Source organism: Cebus imitator, unplaced genomic scaffold (assembly GCF_001604975.1).
Source record: "Cebus imitator isolate Cc_AM_T3 unplaced genomic scaffold, Cebus_imitator-1.0 Scaffold146, whole genome shotgun sequence".
NCBI classification, from domain to species: domain Eukaryota; kingdom Metazoa; phylum Chordata; class Mammalia; order Primates; family Cebidae; genus Cebus; species Cebus imitator.
Genome location: NW_016107461.1, coordinates 184,940 through 207,407, shown reverse-complemented (window position 1 = coordinate 207,407; position 22,468 = coordinate 184,940). Strand labels below are relative to the sequence as shown.

Here is a 22,468-nt window from a genome sequence, read left to right as displayed (position 1 = left end):
CAATGACTTTTGAAGTAAAACCTAGAAAATGAAGGGTTTACAGAAAGCTTATCATAAACTGCAGTGATGACACGGTGGCTTGTGGGTTAGAGTGCATATGTAGCTGCATCCCCTTCAGATCCAGAAGATCTCAGTTACCTAAAGGTTCTTGGATGGGTTTAGGGAAAAGAGTATCTATGAGCCCTTGAAACACAAGGCTAAATTTTGTATTTGTATTTTCAGGAGAGTGTATCTATCAGATTTCCCCTGAAAATACATTCCCCAAAAAAGGTTGGGGCATTTACTCCTAGGTATCTATGTACTAATACATGGGTCATATCAACCCATTATGAGAACTTCTTAGAGAGAAAGAAATTCATTTTATTTTCAAATATTGGTAACTCTGCTTTAAAAATGTATTCACTTGAGAAAGCAATTTATTGATTTTATTTGTGGTATGTTCTAAGCAGAATAGTTAAAATACAAAAATTTCCTTACTTCTGTGGAGGTAACAGTATTTATAACCAAAATTTTAAAATCTATCAGAAAAGCCCAGTCGCACTGCTGTTAAACATAAGCAGAAAAGGAATTTGGTTATCCTATAGGAATGTGGTTTTGCAGTCCTTGTGCACTAGAACAGCAGCATGTTCTTCCATGGTCAAGTCCAAATATGAGTACTGAAAAGGACTGATTTATTTGATATCTCTCAAACACTTGATTATTCAGTCATATCAAGTAGTTGACATAGTTGACATAGTCAGAATAACTTGGATTTCAATCTACACTATTCTATCTTTAGTAAAGGACTACTCGTTGTGGTTTTTCCAAACTCTTTGGAGTCATAAAAGTTTGATTTGCTTCTTCAACACATGTTCATCTCCATCTAGTACAGGGTAGACAACTGAGACTGATGGCGATGTCAAGTTACCACCACTTTTGGAAGAAACTGTCTCCTAGGACAGCTGTCTCCAAACTTTTTTGATCATTCATTTATATTAGTAAAAACAATGTGAGCACTTTCCCCAATATTTTTATGTTTATTTAGAAAGCATACATGTGTATTCTTGTATTAATATATTGTAATACAACACACAAGAGTACATTAAAAAAGAATGCTACATAAAATAGTCATGAATATGTTTCTAATACTTTCTTCCCTCACTCTATTGGTATGTACATGCATCTTTAGAGATCTCAGTCATTAGTAAGATACATACACTTTATGGTTCTGGAACTGCATTTCAGATCATCAAACCCTTATCCATCTATTATAGGACTCCCATGCTATGATTAAGGAGCAACTGAGGTTATTCTAGCATGATGACAGTGATTAACAACAATAATATGTGCATGTGAAATGTACAATCTCCTTAATATTGTTCAAACTCCTTTGGATAAAATTCATGAATGGGTTTACATAAAACTCTTTTAATCTATACAACAGCACAATAAGTGAGGTACTATTAATAGTCTCATTTTGTAGATAACAAAACTGAGTTAAAGAAAGGTCAAGTAATTTGCCTGAAGTTACGTCGCTGGTAAGTGGTGGGGAGCCAGAATTGAAATATTGGCAGTCTCGCTCTAGAGACCATAATCAACACCAAAAGAAGTCTTACTGAATACCTAGTCAAAAGCAAAGCAAAAATTACACTGCAGACAAAAGCCAAATTCTTGCTTAGTCAGTCATGGGGATAAGAATAATTTGTATATAAAATGAAAATGGTTTTTCTTCATTTGACATGAAGATAACTAGAGAATCACAGGAAGGACATTAGTCTCACAAAAAATTCTTCCATTTCTAAACTCCTGTATTTATTGAGAAGACAGGCCCACAGAGCTAAAATTGATATTGAGTAATACATGTTTAAGTGGCAGAGCTTAGAATAAGCAAACTAGTAATGTTTAAAATGGTAATGTTATTGAGTTCCTACTGTATATTCAGAACTGTAGTAAGTGCTTTACTATGGTAATTAGTGCAATCCTCACAGCGACACTCAAAAGGAGATATGTAGTCTTATACTCTACTTACAAAAAGGGAACTAAAAGTTTGAAAAGGTTAATTGCAAACGGTCAGAGGGGCAGTAAGCATTAAAGATGGAATGTAAACTAAGGTTTAATTCCATACTATCAGATTTTATAACCAAACTATATTCCATGATTCCATACTGCTATCCCAAGACTAATTTCTAAGCAAGTTAAAATATTATTAAAGTTTTTGTACAAATGGAGAGAAAACTGTCTGGAACCAAGACAGATATGCCTTTGTCAGTGGATTGTGTTATTAAAGTTTTCCTCTTTCTTTTGTAAGAAGTGCTAAATATCAGGAATTGTCCATTTTCCACTTTTATGATGGGAGCTTAATAAAAGAACATCTTTAGAAAAGATAACAATTATATACAATGAAATATAGAACCAGAATCTCCTGGCAATTAATCACCTAATGCTAATCTATAAGCTGTTTCTGACAGATCCAAAGGTTTTCCTTGAATTGTTGAATAAGATGTGCCTGGGCTGGCTTATGAGAAGAGATTCTATGTTTAAAGCCTTGGAAAGTATTTTAACATATATTTACATATACAGAGGTATGTATGTATGCATAAACACTGCAAATGGATTTCTGCATTATACACACACACATACACGCATGTATGAAAATGTAGAACTTATTTATTATTGCTCAAAAATGTATAAAGATATAAAAGAGGCCTTCCTTTCCAGCAGCAAGGAGCTATCTATCACTTAGCAGAGATACTTCCTGTTTTGAAGCAGTTGGAAAGGCATGATTTCCAACCTAAATACTTAACTTGGCAAGTCCGTGCTATGATGATAGATGCTTTTATAACCACTTTTCTTCCACCTTAAATTTCAATATAAAAAGAGGTGATTTTTTTTTTCCTCTCAACTTTTTTCTTTTAAAGGCTGGGGAGAATGGGAAAAAAAGTAGAGAGGAAAGGGAAGAAAAATATAACCAGAACAGATGGATGACAGAGGTTAGCACAGCTCAGCTCTGACAAATGTGGCTGTATAATCTCAAACTTTCTCTGAGAGAGGGAGATAGGAGTGACTGTGTGTGTGTGTGTGTGTGTGTGTGTGTGTGTAATTTTTTAAAAGAAAAAAAATGAAACTAGCCAAATATTATGAATCTTTGAAAAAGAGTGAAAATTTTAACTACAAGTCTATTACATTCTCTAACAAAGCAATTTTTAAAATCTTTTGATATGAGTCACGCGATTAACACTGCTTTAGGCATTAAAATTAATAGGACTGTGCAAATGAAAGTTCTTAAATAGGCAGTTCTGTTTTAATGATTTGAAGTCAGGACCTGGATTTTATTTTTGAATAATCAATATTGCTCCCTGCCGTCAGTCAGTTCAGTGTCTTCTCTTGGTTTTTGTTGTTGTAACAAGGAAGATTCCTTTTAGGAACTTCGAGGTTTTCATGATTTCATTGTGATGCTAAGAACTGACATTTAGCTTTAATAGTATGTTTTAAAATATTCTGCTTAACTTTACAACAGACCAGCAATTCTTCTTATCTATGAGCATTATCTCCCAATCCCACCTCATTCTGCCATGACATAACATTGCACTGCAATCATCCCCCAATGCAGTATCTTCAAGTTCTCGATGTGTTCTTTTCCATCAGCTATCTCCTGCCTACTGAAAACCCTTGTTCACCACATCATCCTGTCTTAGCTCTTGCCCAGTCACCTTTCCCGTTCATGGCTAAAGAATTGTTTAAGCTCTGTTTCTGGTTCCTCATTTGTCACACTTTCCTCAGTTGTCTCCAATCTGTCCATCTCCCTGTCCTCCACCAAAATGATTTTTCTTAAAATCACCAATGAATTCTAGGTTGGTAAATTTTTAAGAAATGCCTTTTCTGTCTGTATTTTGCCTAAATTTTCAGGATTGGAAAAGATGAATTATTACACCTTTGTTCTTAACACACCTCACTTTTGGCTTCTGACACTCCACATTATACCTCTTATTTCTCTACATATTTCTATACATGCATTGTTACTGGCTGGCTCCTCTCCCTCTGGCTAAATTTAAAGGTTGAAGTGCCTCAGAGCTTACACTTAATATCTTCTTTTTCTTCATCTTCACTGTTCTATACATTCTTTGACTTTAGCTATCATCTATAAATGCAGGCACACCTCATTTTTATTACATTATGCTTTATTGAACTCTGCAGATATTGTATTTTTTATAATACAATGTATTATATTGTAAATTTTGGCAACCCTGCATTGAGCAAGTCTACTGGGGCCATTTTTCTACACGAATGTGCTCATTTCTTGTCTTTGTGTCACATTTCGCTAATTTTGCAATATTTCAAACTTTCCATTATTATAATATCTGTTAATTTTGATGTTTTTATTGCAATTGTTTTGGGTCACCACAAACCACACCCATATAAGATGGTGAACTTAATTGATAAATGTTGTGTGTATTCTGATTGTTCCACCAACTGGTTGTTTCCGTTTTTCTCCCTCTTCTTGAGCCTTCCTATGCCCTGAGATACAATAATAATGAAATTAGGCCAATGAATAACCCTACAATGGCCTCTAAGTATTTAAGTGAAAGGAAGAGTCCCACATCTCTCACTTTATATAAAAAGCTAGAACTGAGGCAGGTGCATTGAAAACTGAGACAGGCCAAAAGCTAGTGCCAATCAGTAAGCAAAGTTGTGAGTGCTAAGGAAAAGCTCTTGAAGAAAATTATGCTGCTCCAGTGAACACATGAATACTAAAAGAGCAAAACAGTCTTACTGATGATATGGAGAAAGTCAGAGTGATCCGAATAAAAGGTCAAACCAACCACAACATTCCCTCAAGCCAAAGCCTAATCCAAAGCAAGGCCCTAACCCTTTTCAATTCTGTGAAGGCTGACAGAGGTGAAGAAACTGCAGAAGAAAGTCTGAAGCTAACAGGAGTTAGCTGATGAAGTTTAAGAAAAGAAGCAGTCTTTATAACATAAAAATGCATGGTCAGGCAGCAAGTGCTGATACAGAAATTGCATCACCTTACTTAAAACATGTTGCTAAGGTAACTGATGAAGGTGGCCACACTAAACAACAGATATTCAATGTAGATGAAACAGCCTTACATTGAAGAAGATGTCATCTAGGACTTTCATAGCTAGAGAGAAATCAATGCTTATCTTCAAAATTTCAAAGGACAGCCTGACTCTCTTGTTGGGGGCTACTGCAGTTGGTAAATATAAGTTGAAACCCGTGCTCATTTACCCTTCTGAAAATCCTAAGGCCCTGAAGAATGATGCTAAGTCTACTCTGCCTGTCTCTATAAATGGAATAACCAAGCCTGCAAGATAACACATTTGTTTATAACATGATTACTGAATATTTTAAACCCACTGTTGAAACCTACTACTTAGATAAAATGATTCCTTTCAAAATATTACTGATCATTCTCAGTGTACCTAGTCAGCTAACAACTCTGATGGAGATATACAAGGAGATTAGTGTTGTTTTCAAGCCTTGTTAGCACAACATCCATTCTGCAGCCCATGAATTAAAGAATAATTTAGGCCGGGCGCGGTAGCTCAAGCCTATAATCCCAGCACTTTGGGAGGCCGAGGCGGGTGGATCACGAGGTCAAGAGATCGAGACCATCCTGGTCAACATGGTGAAACCCCGTCTCTACCAAAAATACAAAAAATTAGCTGGGCATGGTGGTGTGTGCCTGTAATCCCAGCTACTCAGGAGGCTGAGGCAGGAGAATTGCCTGAACCCAGGAGGCGGAGGTTGCGGTGAGCGGAGATCGCGCCATTGCACTCCAGCCTGGGTAACACGAGTGAAACTCCGTCTCAAAAAAAAAAAAAAAAAGAATAATTTAGACTTTCAAGTCTTATTAAGAAATACAACTTGTAGGGCTACAGCAGTCATAGATTCCTCTGATTAATATGGGCAAAATAAATTGACTTTCTGGCAAGTATTCACTACTCTAGATGTCATTAAGAATATTCATGATTCAGGGGAGAAGGTCAAAATATCAGCATTAAGAATTTGTTGCTAAAACATGCTAGCAATCATCTGAGCTGTCAACGAATCATAGTGTGTGGAAGAAGTTGATTCCAACCCTCGTGAATAACTTTGAGAGGCTAGACTTCAGTGGAGGGAAGTAACTGCAAATGCGGTGAAAACAGGCAGAGAACCAGAATTAGAAGTAGAGCCTGAAAGTATGACTGAATTACAGCAATCTCATGAAAAAACTTGAACACTTGTTTCTCACGGATGAGCCAAGAAAGTGGTTTGTCGAGATGAAACCTACTCCTGGTGAAGATGCTGTGAACATTATTGAAATGTCAACAAAGAATTCAGAATATTACATAAACTTAATTGATAAAGCAGTGGCAGGGTTTCAGAGAATTGATTCCAGTTTTAAAAGTTATACCGTGGGTAAAATGTTACCAAGCAGCATCACATGCTACGGCAAAATCTTTCCTAAAAGCAATAGTCAATCCTTGTGGCAAACTTCATTGTTATATTATTTTAAGAAACTTCCATAGCCACTTCAGCCTTCAGCAACCATCACCCTGATCTGTCAGCAGTCATCTTTATGGAGGCAAGACACACCAGCAAAGACTATGATTCGTTGAAGGCTCAGATGATTGCTAGCATTTTTTAGCACAAAGTATTTTGAAATTAAGGTGATTTTTTTAAAGACATAATTCTATTCACACTTAATAGATTACAGTATATTGTAAACATAACTTTAATATGTATTGGGAAACCAAAACATTCATATGACTCACTTAATTGAGATACTCACTTTATTGTGGTGGTCTGGAACCAAACCTACAATATCTCTGAAGTATGCTTATAAATGATTCCCAAAGTCTAGATATCGGGTCCAAATTTCTCCTCAGAACACCAGTGTGTCAAACTGCCTACTTGATATCTCTCTAACTGACAAAGCATACAGGTATATACAAATAAACATACCCAATAATTTTCATTCAAAATCTATGATAGTTCCATTCTCAAGAAATGGCATTTCCATCATCCCAGAAACCAAAGAACTGCTGTGCATCTTATTTCTCATTTCCCGCATCAAAAATTGCCTAATTTTGTAGATTCCATGTCAGTAGCTTTTTGTCCACTTTGTTCTATTCCTGCTGTTTGAACCACTTCCTCATGTTTATCCTTGTGTCCACTATTGCCACATTCCCCAAAGACTGTTCTTGCTGGAATCATGAAATGATTTTTAAATGCAAACATGATTATTGCCAGCAACCCTCTACCCACATCCTTAAAGCCTTCATTTGTTTCCCATTGTCTTTAGAATAAGGACATACTATGCTCTTTTCAACCTCTGCGATGTCTTATCAAATGTGTAGCCCTCTGAATACAATAATCTTCTGCATCCACTCTCTTTGTCCTAACTAAAAGATTATTCACTCATCAGATTAGCTTAAAAATCATAACTCAGGGAAGCTTTTCCAAATCTCCCAGACTGCATTAGCTTTTCTCCTCGAATGTCCTTCCATAGCACCTGGTACTTACTCAGAGCACTTTAACTATTTATAGCTATGTTCTTAAATATTTAAAATTATTTAACATAAATGTTATATGCCAGAAATTGTGCTGTTCTTTTAATATATCATTTAATCCTTAAAACCATCCTGCGAAGTACCTAGAATTACGTTTCTTTTCCTTAGACTATAAATAAGCTCCATGAGGATGAAGAATCATACTTGTATTGTTCATGATTCCATTCCAGTGCCAGCCTGGAATATCTAATGTGATTGATAAATACTTGCTGACTGATGGCAATTTTCAAACATTCATATCACAACAAATAGCCTCCAATTAGCTTACCTATCAAATTAAAGTTACGTATATGTTCTATCAGTTATGGCTTATAGTAAGAGGAGACCTGGCTTATGTCAATCATATCTGGTTTCAAATCCTGAATTTTCCATTTGCTAAGTTTGTAACATTTATTAGCCAAGTCCCTTGGCTTCTCTGAGCCTCATTTTCTTCACCTCTAAAATGTTTTAATTTTAGCTGACTCTCTGGGTTGCTGTAAGGATTAAATGGGATAATACATGTTAAAAGAATCAGCATAATTTCTGGTTTACAATATATACTAAATAAATGGAAGCTATTATTACTCAGAATAATCTGACTGTGATTCATCCACTTATCACTTGAAATACGTAATTTCCTTGTGTTCTGCTTTGCCTGGTTTCTATAGGGAATATGAATTATTACCTTATTAATCTATATCTTATCTCTTTTTTTCCTCTAGCTGCTTTTAAGATTTTCTTTAATAAATGGTGCTGGGAAAACTGGATACTCACAAATAAAACAATGAAACGGGACCCTTATCTTACATCATATACAAAAATCAACTCAAAAAGGATTAAATATTTAAACACATGACTTGAAGCTGTAAAACTCCTTTATGAAAACATAAGGTAAAAGCTTAATGACACTGGCCTTGGTGATAATTTCATGAATATGATACTAAAAGCACATAATGCAAAAATAGAAATAAACTAATGGGACTATATCAAACTAAAATGCTTCTACAAGGGAAAGGAAACAGAGTGAAAAGGCAACCTACTGAATGAGAGAAAATATCTGCAAACAATGTATGTAATAACAAGGGGTTAGTCTCCAAAATACCTAAGGAACTTCTACAACTCAATTAAAAAAACTCTAATAACCCATGATATGGTTTGGGTCTGTGTCCGCACCCAAATCTCCTGTTAATCTGTAATCCCCAGTGTTGGAGGTGGGCCCTGGTGGGAGGTGATTAGATCATGGGGGAGAATGTTTCTCTTGGTGCTGCTTTTGTGATAGCTGTGAGATTTGGTTGCTCAAATGTATGTGGCACCTTCTGCCTATCTCTTCCTCTTGCTCTGGCCATGTGAAGATGTGCCTGCTTCCCCTTTGCCTTTTGCCATGATTGTAAGTTTCCTGAGGCCTCCCCAGCCATGCTTCCTGTATAGCTTGTAGAACCATTAACAAACGAAACCTCTTTTCTTTATAAATTACCCAGTCTCAGATATTTTTGTAATAACAGTGTGAGAGTGGACTAATAGAACCTGAATTAAAAATGGGCTAAGGAATTCAACAGGCATTTTTCTAAAGAAAATATACAAATGGCCAAAAGGTATATGAAAAATTAATCAATGTCAGTACTCACTAAGGGAATGTAAATCAAACTTACAATGAGCCTTCACCTCAAACCTGTCAGCATGGCTATAATCAAAGAAATAAAAGACAATAAATGTTGGTTAGGATGTAGAAAAACTGGAATCTTTGCACATATGAGACTGCAAAATGGTGCAGCTGCTGTGGAGAAGAGTAAGGACGTTCCTCAAAAAATTAAAAACAGAATTATCATATAATCTGGCAATCCCACTTCTGGGTATTTATCAAGAAGAGTTAAAACCAGAATCTCAAAGAGATACTAGCACTCCCCATGTTCATGCAGCACTATTCACAAGAGCCAAGATATTGAAACAACTTAAATGTCCATCAACAGATGAATGGATTAAAGAAAATGTGGTATATACATATGATAGAATATTATTCAGTCTTTCAAAAGAAGGAGATTCTGTCATATGTGATAACATGGATGAACTTCGAAGACATTATGCTAAATGAAGTAAACCAGTCACACAAATACTGTATGATTCTACTTATCTGAGGTATCTAAAATAGATAAATTCATAGAATCAAAGAGGAGAAAGACAATAACCAGGGGCTGGGTAGAGGGGAAAATGGGGAGATACTAATGAGCAGGCATAATGCTTCAATGAAGCAATGCTTCAGTCAAGTTCTTGAGATCTACTGTACAATATCACACCTATACTTGATAATACTGTATGGTACATTGAGAAAAAAAATCTTAAAGGTAGATCTCATGTTGAATGTTCTTACCATAATATAACGAAAAAGATTTTCCTCTTTATCATTGGCTTTATACAATTTTATCAGGCTATGCCTTGTGTGATTTTATGTGTATCAAATTTAGGGTTTGTTGATAAGTACATTTTTCATCAGCAACTATATACCAGCATATTAATGTTTAAGAACTTGTAGTGCACGAAAATGACACCTTTTAGGTCAAGAATAAACATGTGATACATCTATCTCAGAGTTTTAAAGGAGAATTTTGATACTTAAAATAACAGACACATAAGAAAGTGTTACGTGTGAGAAAGGATCATTCTTGACATAGTGTTCCAAATTATTTTACTAGCTCTCCAGAACTGAAGATAAATCATGTTCTTCTATTAGCTCAGGACAAATTGTATTTCCTACAAAAATTTATTTTTGGGTACAATTGAGGCCAGAAATAGAAATAAGTAAAAGCTTGAGACTACATCTGACCCCAGAATCTTTTAGCTCTAAAATCCATGAGATCTCAAGTCTAATTACACACGCAGTATCACACATCATAATCCATTTAAACTGACGACAAAAAAATGTAGCACTTTAGATCAGTGCTGTTCAAAAGAAATACAGTGTGAGCTACAAATATAATTTTAACATTTTTTTTGAGACGGAGTTTTCGTTGTTGTTACCTAGGCTGGAATGCAGTCGTGAAATTTTGGCTCACTACAACCCCCACCTCCCAGGTTCAAGTGTTCTCCTGCCTCAGCCTCTCGAGTAGCTGGCATTACAAGCATGCGCCACTATGCCCGGCTGGTTTTTTAATATTCAGTAGAGACGGGGTTTCACCATGTTGGCCAGGCTGGTGTCAAACTCCTGACTACAGGTGAGCCGCCTGCCTTGGCCTCCCAAAGTGCTGGGATTACAGATGTGAGCCACACTGGGCCTGGCCATTTTTATATTTTTTAAGAAACTATATTTAAAAAAAAATTTTTTTTAAGTAAAACAAATTTAATATATTCAATCTAATATTCCAGAATGCCCTCATTTAAAAATCAATGTTAACAACTGTTTAAAAATATTTTATGTTGCTTTTGTATAGCCTTCATGCTTGTAGTTCTAGCATTTTGGGAGGCTGAGGCAGGAAGACTGCTTGAACCTACGAGTTTGAGACTAGCTTGGGCAACACAATGAGACCACGTCTCTACAAAAAAATAAAAATTAAAAAATTTCCTGAGCATGGTGACACATGCCTGTAGTTTCAGCTACTTGAGAAGCTAAGATGAGAGGACTGCTTGAGCCCAGGAGGTCTAGGCTGCAGTGAGCCATGACTGTGCCATTGCTCCCCAGCTTGGGTGACAGAGTGAGACCGTATCTGTATCTCAAAACAAACAAAACAACAACAAAAAAAAACTCCTGAATCTCAATTTGGAAAAGCCCCACTGCAGGTGCTAGAAAAGCCACATTTCAGGTGTTCAATAGCCACATGTGGCCAGTGGCTACCAAGTGGACAGGCAGCTGCGGCACTCTGGAGACTCTCATTAAAGAAACCACAGAGATACACACTCATAGGACACTATGTAGTTGACGGAAGACACTATGTAGGGTTTTTTTTCATGTCCTATGTAGTTCATGTATCAAATTTATGAAATTAGGATACTACATAAATTAACCTCATAAAAACATGTACCAATCTTATACAATCTTATGCCTACCTGAGACTCCAAAATGATTGATTTAATTACAAAATTAGTAAATTTATTTAAAACTGATTAACCATTATATGCTGAAGAAGTTTTTAGCTCATTAATAATACACAAGAATCACTGGAAAAAAACACTAGCAACTAGAATATATGACAACAGAGGTATGCTACAAGCAAAATTTTAATTTGTTAAATTATATGCTAAATTTAAACTCCAGATTTTTATTAGAAGCATTATTGTTAGAGAAAGCAATCTATAAATTACATAAACTTTAAAAATGTTACTTGTTAAGATAAATATGTAATAGAATTGTATTGTTATTGGGTCTCAAATTCTTGTCAGACTCTAAATATTTTCACTTCATTAGAGTTAAATAGTGCATAGATTAACAAATGTCTATTTATCAGAACTTATATTCATTTGAAGAAACAGGGCCAAGGTTTTCTTGTTACAGAGGTACTACTTTGAGAAATATGTTACACACACATACAAGCAAAATTATATTTTAACTGCCTAAAATAGATTTAAAATATTCCCTTAAACTCAAGAATAGAAATATCACAAGTGTTTGTTTTTCTATGTTTATGTTTACAAATACTTAAAGCACACACATTATTCACAGGAATTAAAATATTAAAAAGTAATTATGTAAATTAATTGTCCCACACTTTGCATTGACTTAGCACACTAAATACCAGTAAGGGGAATGGTGGTTGTGATGGTTAGTTAATATTAGGTGTCAACATGACTGAACTGCGGGATGCTTAGATGGTAAAGAATTGTTACTGGGTGTGTCTGTGAGCATGCTGTCAGAGGAGACTGACATTTGAGTTGGTGGACTAAGAGCAAGACCCTTCAATGTGGGTGGATACCATCCAATGGCCGTCAGCAGCTACAACAAAACAGGTGGGAGAAGGGGGCTAAGCAGTTTGCTAAGTCTTCTGGCTCTCTCTTTCTACCTGTGGCAGATGCTTGCTTTTTCTTCTATTACTCTTGAACATCAGACTCCAGGTTCTCCGGCCTCTGGACTGTGGGAATTGCACCAGCAGTCTCTTGGGGGCTCTCAGGCTTTTGGCCACAGACTGATAGCTACACTGTTGGCTTCCCTGGTTTTGAGGCTTTCCGACTTGGACTGGACCCCTTACCAGCTTCTCTCTTCCCCCAGGTTGCAGACAGCCTATCATGGGATTTCACAGTGTTATCATGTGAGCCAATGCTCTCCAATAAACTCATATATAGACATAGATAATAAATATCTCCTATTGGATCTATCTCTCTGGAGAACCCTATTACAGTGGTCAATTCACTTTTGTAACAGATACAGATATGCTTGGGTATAGGCCTGGCCATGGTTAACCATTTCCTATTCTCCAGCATACAGACATTAAAATACAAAAATAGCCCCAATATTATTGTTCCTTCCAATTCCCACTCAACTTAGAGTGATTTAATCCTTTAATACAAAAACTTTGTAAATAGCTATAGCAAAAAATGTTCCTAAGCTTAAGTTGAAAGCAGCAGAAAATAGAAGGCTGGCCCACTGTATGTATGTACATACATATGTACGTATATATATGTGTTTATGTAAAACTATTTTGAAGCAAAATTATCTGCATTAAAAGGCAAGATGAATTAGTTTGCTAATTAACCAACCAAATAAACATTTATGAGTCTGGGACTGGACTTATCAAAGATAAGCAAAGATATCAAAGACAGACTCCTTCTGCCTTGAAGGAGGTTTTATAGTCAACAGAGAAGACAGACAAGTAAACAAAATAATTGCCATTCAATACGAAACCTCTTACAGAGATTTAAAATTTTGTTCTTTAAGGCAAAATCTGTATAACTTTTCCAAACAAAACAGTCATAACAAAAACTCAATACTTCAAATGATAAAAGGAGATGAAATTCACTTCACCTTAATAAAGCAAAACTCTCTATTTTCTTGCATCCACTGACTCCTTTTATTTCACCTGCAGAAGAGCCAGTACAAATGGCAAATAGATTTCTTCATTTATCCAGTTACATATTTTTTATAAGATTCACTAATGTACTTGGCCTTCCACCTTGGCCTCCCAAAATGCTGGGGTTAGCATTGCTAAAGAGAACTAAAATTTTTTAGGAGAAGAAATTGTAAAGGAATCTTAAGCTAAAATTCCTAATACACCATACACCTAATACATCACCATAATATGGTGATGTCTGATATTGAAAAAAAATCAGTAAAATACCTCCTGGAAACATTCAAGAAAGCTTGTCATAGGTCAAATCTCATGACATTGTGCTGCCTATATTGTTTTTTTGTCTTGAGATAAAAAATTCTTGGAACTAAATGTCTATAATACTTAATTACCAACTTTAGGTTCAGTAGGAAAGGCAGACATAAAAAGACGAGACTTTAACATATGTCTATCTTGTCCTTTTATAATTGTCCTAATAGGAGATCATAGTTAAAACAAAATCAAAAATCATCTAGAGTATTTAGAGAACCCACGTAGTTGAAGAGTGAAGTAAAAACAAGAGAGAAAAAGAAAGACTAAAACTAGGGCAGATTCACAAACAGAATAGCTTTAATAGTAATAAAGCCTTAAAGAGTTCCTCTGACATTAGAATGTCCTTTTCATCTTATTACACTTTTGAAAATGCTACTGGAGAGATTTATTCAGGCAATAAGTATCCCTAGAGGCTGAGAGGGAATACGCAGTAGGAACTTTTCTTTAGTTGCTTTGAAGGAAAGGCAGGAAAAACAGTAATTAATCCAGAACACAGAAGGAGCACTTTGGGAAAAGAGTGAACCAGCAGGAAATTAAAAGTTGAGATGCATTGTGCTATAGGGGGAAAAAAGGACAGGCTATTAAAATAAATGAATTCATTTTCGCAGGTCTGTTCTCATCCAACGATGATAAAGGCAAAGCTATTAATTTCTGAAGCTTCAGCTTTCTTATCTGCAAAAGGAAAGGGACTGGACCATGACGTCTATGATCTCCTTTAGCTCAAACATTCTGATTAAACTTTATTCTACAAATAAAGTCTAGAAATAGTTAAAATTTCTGCAATTTATTCAATAATTTCTACTCTTTAAAAAATAGAATTATTGATCCATATTACCCCACATCACACAATTAGCATTAGCAGGTAACTTGAGGGCCTGATTAGGGATAAAAATGATATATGGAAAAGTGGACAAATCTGTTACGTCAATTTTGTCTTAATTGATTCAGCTCTAGACTGGATTTAATGCATAAAATCATTACATATATTTTTGATAGTCAAAGTAAATGGAAGAATTAAAATTTTTTCAATTTTAATTATAAAGGTTAATTAAAATAGAATGTTTCTATATCTATATGATATTATTTTGAGTCTTAAAAAATATATCTTAAAAAAATAAGCAGTTACCATGCAGACAAAATGAATTATAGTTGACCCACAAAAAACACAGGGGCTAGAGGTACCAAACCCACACAGTCAAAAATTCTCCTTTGGCCAAGCACAGGGGCTCACACCTGTATTCCCAGCACTTAGGGAGGCAGAGGTGGGTGGATCAGGAGGTCAGGAGACCGAGACCATCCTGGACAACATGGTGAAACCACGTCTCTACTAAAAATACAAAAATAAGCTGGGTATGGCAGCACATGCCTGCAATCCCAGCTACTCAGGAGGCTGAGGCAGGAGAATCACTTGAACCCAGGAGGCAGAGGTTGAAGTGAGCTGAGACTGTGCCACTGCACTCCAGCCTGGGAAAAGAACTAGACTCCGTCTCAAAAAACAAAAAATTCTCCTTTAACTTGAGACTCACTAAAAAACTTAACTAGTAATAGCCTATTGTTGACTGGAAGCCTTACCAATAACATAAATCGTTGACTGACTCATATTTTGTACATTATATGTATTATATACTGTATTTTTATAGTGAAGTAAGGTAGAGAAAAAAGATTAAGAAAATAATAATGAAGACAAAATATATTTACTATTCATCAAGTGGAAGCAGATCATAAAGGTCTTCAGGTCTTCATCCTTATCGTCTTCAGGCTGAGTAGTGTTTGTGTGTGTAGGTTTTGATAATTTTAACTTTTTATAATAGATTTGTGTATATTTCATGTTAGTAAATAATAAAACAGACTAGTACATACATATTTTATACAGTCATGACATTTCTTTTTCTTAATTTTTTTGATATTTCTAGGCCACATGGTTTTCCTCATTGTCACAAATCTCTAAAAATTTTCTAATATATTTATTGAAAAAATCCACATATATATCTACATATATAAGTGAACCTGTGCAATTCAAAACTGTGGTGTTCAAAGAGTCAACTGTATTTTAATAAGATCAATGTTAATGCCCTATTGCTAAGTTTACTCTGATGTAATTATGAGATCTGTTATCTGTTTTCTTATTTACTAAACTTTCTATTAACAGTAAAGTAACTGAGGACATTAAAATGAGTATTTATGTTATTATTGTCCCACACATTTTCCCAACTGCCTAATCTACTTCTTTGAACCCCAGGGCAGCAGCTCATGCCTGCAATCCCAGCACTTTGGGGGGGCCGAGGTGGGCAGATCGCAAGGTCAGGAGTTTGAGACCAGCCTGACAAACGTGGTAAAACCCCATCTCCACTAAAGCATGCAAAAATTAGCTGGGTATGATAAAGAATGCTGTCATCCCAGCTACTTGGAAGGCCAAGGCAAGAGGATTGCTTGAACCCAGGAGGCGGAGGTTGCGGTGAGCCGAGATCACACTACTGCACTACAGCTGGGGCAACAGAGTGAGACCCTGTCTCAAAAACAACAAAAACAAAAAATAAAAAAGACATATATTTGATATTATAAATCATTGGTCTAGCATCAAAATATTTATATCTATGTAATCTAAGACAAGAGTAAACCCAGTGGAATTACGCATAATTTCTACTAAAGAATTTATTACCAGTAAACTATTTCATGCTAATTACCAAATTATATAAAATCTAAACAAATATAGTTCATTCCACATAACTTCTATAAATAATTTGCCAAAATAACTGATACATTATTGTCTTGTCCCAAACCAAATAGTACTAAACTGAGTTATACTGGGATACTCAAGATTTCTATTTGTTTTTAAGATTATTTTGAAGAGAAAGAAATAGACTGACGTTTAATGTCAAACAGTATGTACTGCTGCAAAAACAGTCTAGTCATAAAAATGGTAGTAGTATTATATAGACTTGCTGGCAAGGAAGACTCATTTCCTACCTGGAGGTTGTCTGTCAAGTGTTCCATGCTAGGCATCACTGAAATGGTTTAACTTTAGATAGTACCAAGCCTCAATAATGGAGCAAAAGCCTCCACAAGAGAAAGCCACCCCAGCTACAGCTGTCTCCTAAATAGTTCTTTGTAAAATTAAAGTACAAACTTTTTTTTCCATTATCTGTCATTCCTAGCCTTATAAATCTCACATTTAATATTCATTGACTTCACCAGTGGTTCATTTTTAGTAGCAGCTAATTGTATCCACCTGAACCCAGAAAGGACGTTTGATATGCTCAGAGGTACAGTGAATATTAGTTTTGTTGGAGTGCCCTCTTTTACTTAAATTAAGAATATATTTGTAGATTTGGGACTAAACATGATTTTAATCAAAAGAAGTCTAAACTTATAAGATTTTTGTTGTTGTTAGGGCACAGAGAGGTGTGCTTGTGTGTGTTTGCATGAGCATGTTATGTGTAAAATTCTGGAAAGAGAAAATAAAATTCAGGAAAGATTTTATTCTATACAGAATAGGTACCCATTAAATGTTATTAGCTCAGTTTTGCTTTAGGTTGTACATGAGGATCAATCTGCATATAAGAAAGAGTATTAAAACTTCAAATACTGGTAATATATTTTATAAACACCACTACTATAGCATTCAGCTTTTTGAAAATAAAGCTACTTATCTGGTAGGTATATGAAGTCAAAAAGACTGACGCTGGTGACATAGCTTCAAACGCTGGAATTATGTGTTTGAAAGTAAAAACTCTTTTGAGGAGGTAGGGAAAGAATCTCTTGCAACTTTATAACATGATGCTTTATGATTATGCTGTTAATGGCTTAAAGTAACCATATAACAGGCTCTGTGCTATTTTATATGCACTGTTTTGTTTAATCATGTAACAAACTAGTGATGTATTTTAAATATCCCAATTTTTATGCAAGATAACTTTAAAGCTAAAAGAGGCAAATAACTTGACTGAGGTTAAGCACAGTGAAAGTGGAGAAAGCTGATATGAAGCAAGCAGTCAGATCCAGAGGCCTGCCTCTAACTATGCTGTATTTCCATGCAAATGGCTCTTCAGGTGAAAGTAATTTTGCCTGCTTCCTATAAAGCAGGTGATCTCTTGGATCTATCTATCTATCTATCTATCTATCTATCTATCTATCTATCTATCAATCAATCTATCTATCTATCTATCTATCTAGCTGTCTATCCATCCATCCATCCCTTCTTTAGTTTGGGACTAAAACTGCAATCTGTTGCTCTTCTTTGAACATGACTCACAATTCATATTTAAAAAAAAAAACAACCAGTATCAAATTTTGATCATTTTCTAGCAAAGATTAGAGGCCAACATTCCTTAGTGGGCTTTCGGTGGAATTTTGGTATGTTCTTATGGTGTTTCTTTTGCCTATTATAATCTTTTGAGGGTAGCTTAAACAAATAAACTAGAATGTTTTAGTTTTTTGTAAACAATAAATCCTCAAAGGCATAGAATAAAAGTCATGGAACAACTGCAACAGTTAAGACAAGAAAAAGATACGTGATCTGTGTAGAAAGGTGAATGGGTAGAAGGTTTCAGGTTCAATAGGAGGGTCTGGGTTGTACACAGGTGATGAGAAAATAAATTGGGAGGCTACTAATCAAGACAAGAAAAACTATGGACAGATCCCACAGACCATTAAAAACAAGTAGCTGGAGAATACAGCAAAGGAAATGGAAACTAAGGAACCAAGGGGAGGCAAGAATCATCTATATCACATGAAAAGGTGTCCTCACTGACATTGTAACTGGATTTGCAGCTTGGGCTCCAGGCTCAGTTTCTTGGCTTCCCTTGCTCGAAGAATTCGGCAGGTAGCCTTATCCCCAAGGTGAGTGTTCCAGCTCCAAACAAGTGTTGGAGGACCAAAAGAGTGAGTAGCAATTCAGTTTACTGAGCAAGCAAAAGTAAAAGCTTCTACAGCATAGAAGGGTGGAAGGAGGCCCAAGAGGGTTGTTGTTGATGGTTAGGACTGCCTGGGCTTATAACTCCAAGTAATTTTGAGTTGCTGAGTGTCTGCCCCCTAGTCCCATGTGGGGAGAGGGTTTGTGACCTCATGATCTAATCTCTCCTCTGAGTTGCTGTTTGTCCCCTAGTACTGTGGGGAGGGGGCCTGTGACCATGAGTCACCTAATGTCTCTTCTGGTGGTTGTTTCCTAGTTTCTATTGAACTTGCAAGCAGTATCGGAATGTGGCTGAACAGCTGACTGATACTTTGAACACAGCCTCCTGATATGGTTGAAGTACCTGTGTTAACCCTTTCCCATGTTAGCATTTCCAAAAGGTTCTCCATTGACCCAAAAGGTTTTACTTCCTCAACAACACCTATTTTTGTTATTTTACTGAGTAATACAAACTCATGGTACCACAGTAGCAACAATAAACAGTACAGTAATGTGTACATAAAAACCAAAATCTTGTTTCCACCTTCAATCCATTAATTTCCCTCTGCAGAAACCATTTTCTTCCAGACATTTTCTATGATTAGAAAGATATGTCTAATCGGGTCCTTTAAAAATACAGCAGAATGGGATTATACTTTCTTGCTTGTTTGTACTATGCTGGTCACAAACATATGGCTTAGCCTGTAATATCTTAAAGCTACCAGCTAGAACTGGACAGTCACCGGTTTACTCTGCTAGGCCCAGGGAGCAGGTGGACAAAGTACTTCCAGTGATGTAAGGTAACGAGATTTTCAAGATTAATCTCCATTCCACTACTCATTAGGACTCTAGAAACAAAAATATGTTTAGGTGAAAGCATTTAAATGACTAAAGATATCTAGACATTTATCCCAAATTGTAAACAATATAACTCAAAGTTTTCACAATATAACTAAAATTTTTAAAAACAGTTAACACAGGTATTCTCACCCTGGGTTTGTGAATCAGTATCAAGGGATTGATACTGATACTTTAACGAGATTGATACTTTAATGAGAAGATGGTCTTTAAGCATTAAGAAATGAATGTTAAGAATTACTGATAAAAGAAAATTCTGGAGACTAGGAAATGAAGATAATAATAAACTATAAAAATTAAGCTCAAAATACGTTATATTCTGAGTACAATTCTAAATAATGTACACATTTCAAACTTTTTGGAGACACTTTGAGAAAAAAATGCAGTAACACTAACATGAAAGGTCCTCTTAATCTACCTCTGTTTATCTGACTCTCCAGATTTAATCTCTGTTCTACATTTCTTCTATAAAACATTCTGGCCTCAACTATAGTGATATTAGTCACAGAACGTCTACCATGATTTGACAGGCCAAACTTGTATTAATCAATGGGAAAAGAAATTAAGTTGGAAGATCAAAAAATCAGGCTTGGCAAGGATGTGGAAAAAAGGGAACCCTTGTATACTGCTGATGGGAATGTCAACTAGTACAGTAATTACAGAAAACAGCACAGAGGGTCCTCAAAAAATAAAAAATGTAACTATTATGTAATCTAGCAAACCAACTGCTGAGTATATATCTAAAAGAAATCAGTATATCAGAGAGATATCTATACTTCCATGTTTATTGTGGCACTATTGACAATAGCCAAGATATGAAATCAATCTAAGTGTCTACCAGCAAATGAATGGATAAAGAAAATGTGTAACAAAATGTAATACTATTCAGCCTAAAAAAAGAAAGAAAGCCTGCTTGGTTTTGACAACATGGATGACCCTAGAGGACATCACATAAAGTGAAATAAGCCAGGCACAGAAATACAAGTATCACAGGATCTCACTTCCATGTGGAGTTTAAAAAAGTTGAACTCAGCGAGAGTAAAATGGTGGTTAGCAGAGGGATTAGGTAGTTTTGGTCAAAGGGCACAAAATTTCAGTTAGGAGCAATAATTTCAAGAAACCTATTGTATGTAATGATAACTACAGTTAACAATGTATCATGTATTTGAAAATTGCTAAGAGAATAGATTTTAAATGTTCTCATCTCCCAAAATAAGTATGTGAGGTAATATGTATATTAAGTAGCTTTTTTTAGCCATTCTAAAATGTGTATATATATTAAAACATCATATACACCATATACATATATACATATATATATATGTATATATACACAATTTTTACTTGTAAAAATAAAATAGAAAATTAGTCAGGGTCCTGTCGGAGATTTTGAAGACAAATCAACTTAGGGAATATTTCCGAAAGTGCTAGAAAGGTTAAGGGATGCTGACGAAACCAGTCTAGGGGCTGTAAGAACCTATTACTGTTTAGGACCCGGAAGGAATAAGTGGAAGGGGACAGTATTATCAAAACCCAAACAAAGCTGAAGCTGTTGAAGAAGTGGGGTAGAGGATCAAAGGACAAGAGATACAGTTATAACGGGATACAGCCACTACTAGAATTGAGGTTCTAGGGCAGGGAGGGAGTGGGAATACATATCCTGACCTCCTTCTCTTCCCACCTTCTAAGTTCCTGTAGATAGCCAGGCACAGGGGCACATGCTGGTAGTCGCAGCTACTCAGGAAGCTGAGGTGGGAAGATTGCTTAAGCCCAAGGGTTTAAGGCTGCAGTAAGCTATGACTGCACCACAGCACTCCAGCCTGGGTGATGGTGAAACCTGTCTCAAAAAAAAAAAAAAGAAAGAAATTCTTGATGCATCCCATTGGCTGAACCTAACTGAGTGAAATCCAGGGCTACACAATCCATAGGGCCCCTCAATCTCCCTTTCTATCCTCATATAGACATTCACATACAACACTGATAAAGGCAAGAGCAGCTATGGGGAGTGAGTTGAAAAAAACCAAACAAACCATTTTTCCTCTGCTCTTATACCACAGCAATCAATACTTAAAATATATGGGGAATTTCTCCCTACCACCAAATGACCAGTCATTTCTGCAGCATACACCTGCAAGGTGTCCTTCAATTCAGCTCTAAAACTATCTACCTAGAGACAGAGTCAGGACCCACAGGTTGAGAGGTCTTTGAACTTCCAAAGCTGTATGAGAATTAAATAAGAACATAAAATCTGCAGCACTAATCAGGTGTTTTCTTGCTAGTTATATCCACTTCATCCAGTAAATAAGCCATAACATAAAAAACAGGCACACTTACAGAGTCTCTATGGTTAACATTTTGTGATAGAAGTGCTCTTTAAACATTTAAACAGATAGAATTTTCCCTTTAAGAGCAAATTTAAGCATTTTATATCACAAAATTATAATTTATTACTTTAAAGATACTTCACTGTATTTAATTAGCTTTTAGGAAACTGGTTGGGGATTTTGGGGAATGGGTTCCTGGTTAGTATTTTCAAGTAGGACATCTGATTATCTAACACTTATTGAGACATCATCTGTTAAATGCTTTATGAGTATCATCTTATACAAACTTTAAGAAGTATGTACAATTGTCTTAGTATCTGCAGAAGATTGGTTCTAGCTCCCTCCACAGCCCCCACCAGGACACCAAAATCCACAGATGCTCAAGTCTCTTTTATATAAAATGGTGTCGTATTTCCACATAACCTCTGCATATCCTCCCTATACTTAAAATTATCTGTAGATTACTTATAATAGCTAACACAATGTAAATGCCATGTAAATAATTATTATGCTGTATTTTTAATATTTGCGTTAACATTTGTATTTTAACATTTAAATTTTTTA

General features: G+C 35.6%; 1 protein-coding gene across 1 annotated transcript in view; it reads right to left on the bottom strand.

The window, feature by feature from the left end:
- The window catches only part of LOC108314019 (ATPase family protein 2 homolog), a 269,876-nt gene that overhangs the window by 80,018 nt on the left and 167,390 nt on the right, over positions 1–22,468 (bottom strand). The window lies entirely within an intron of this gene.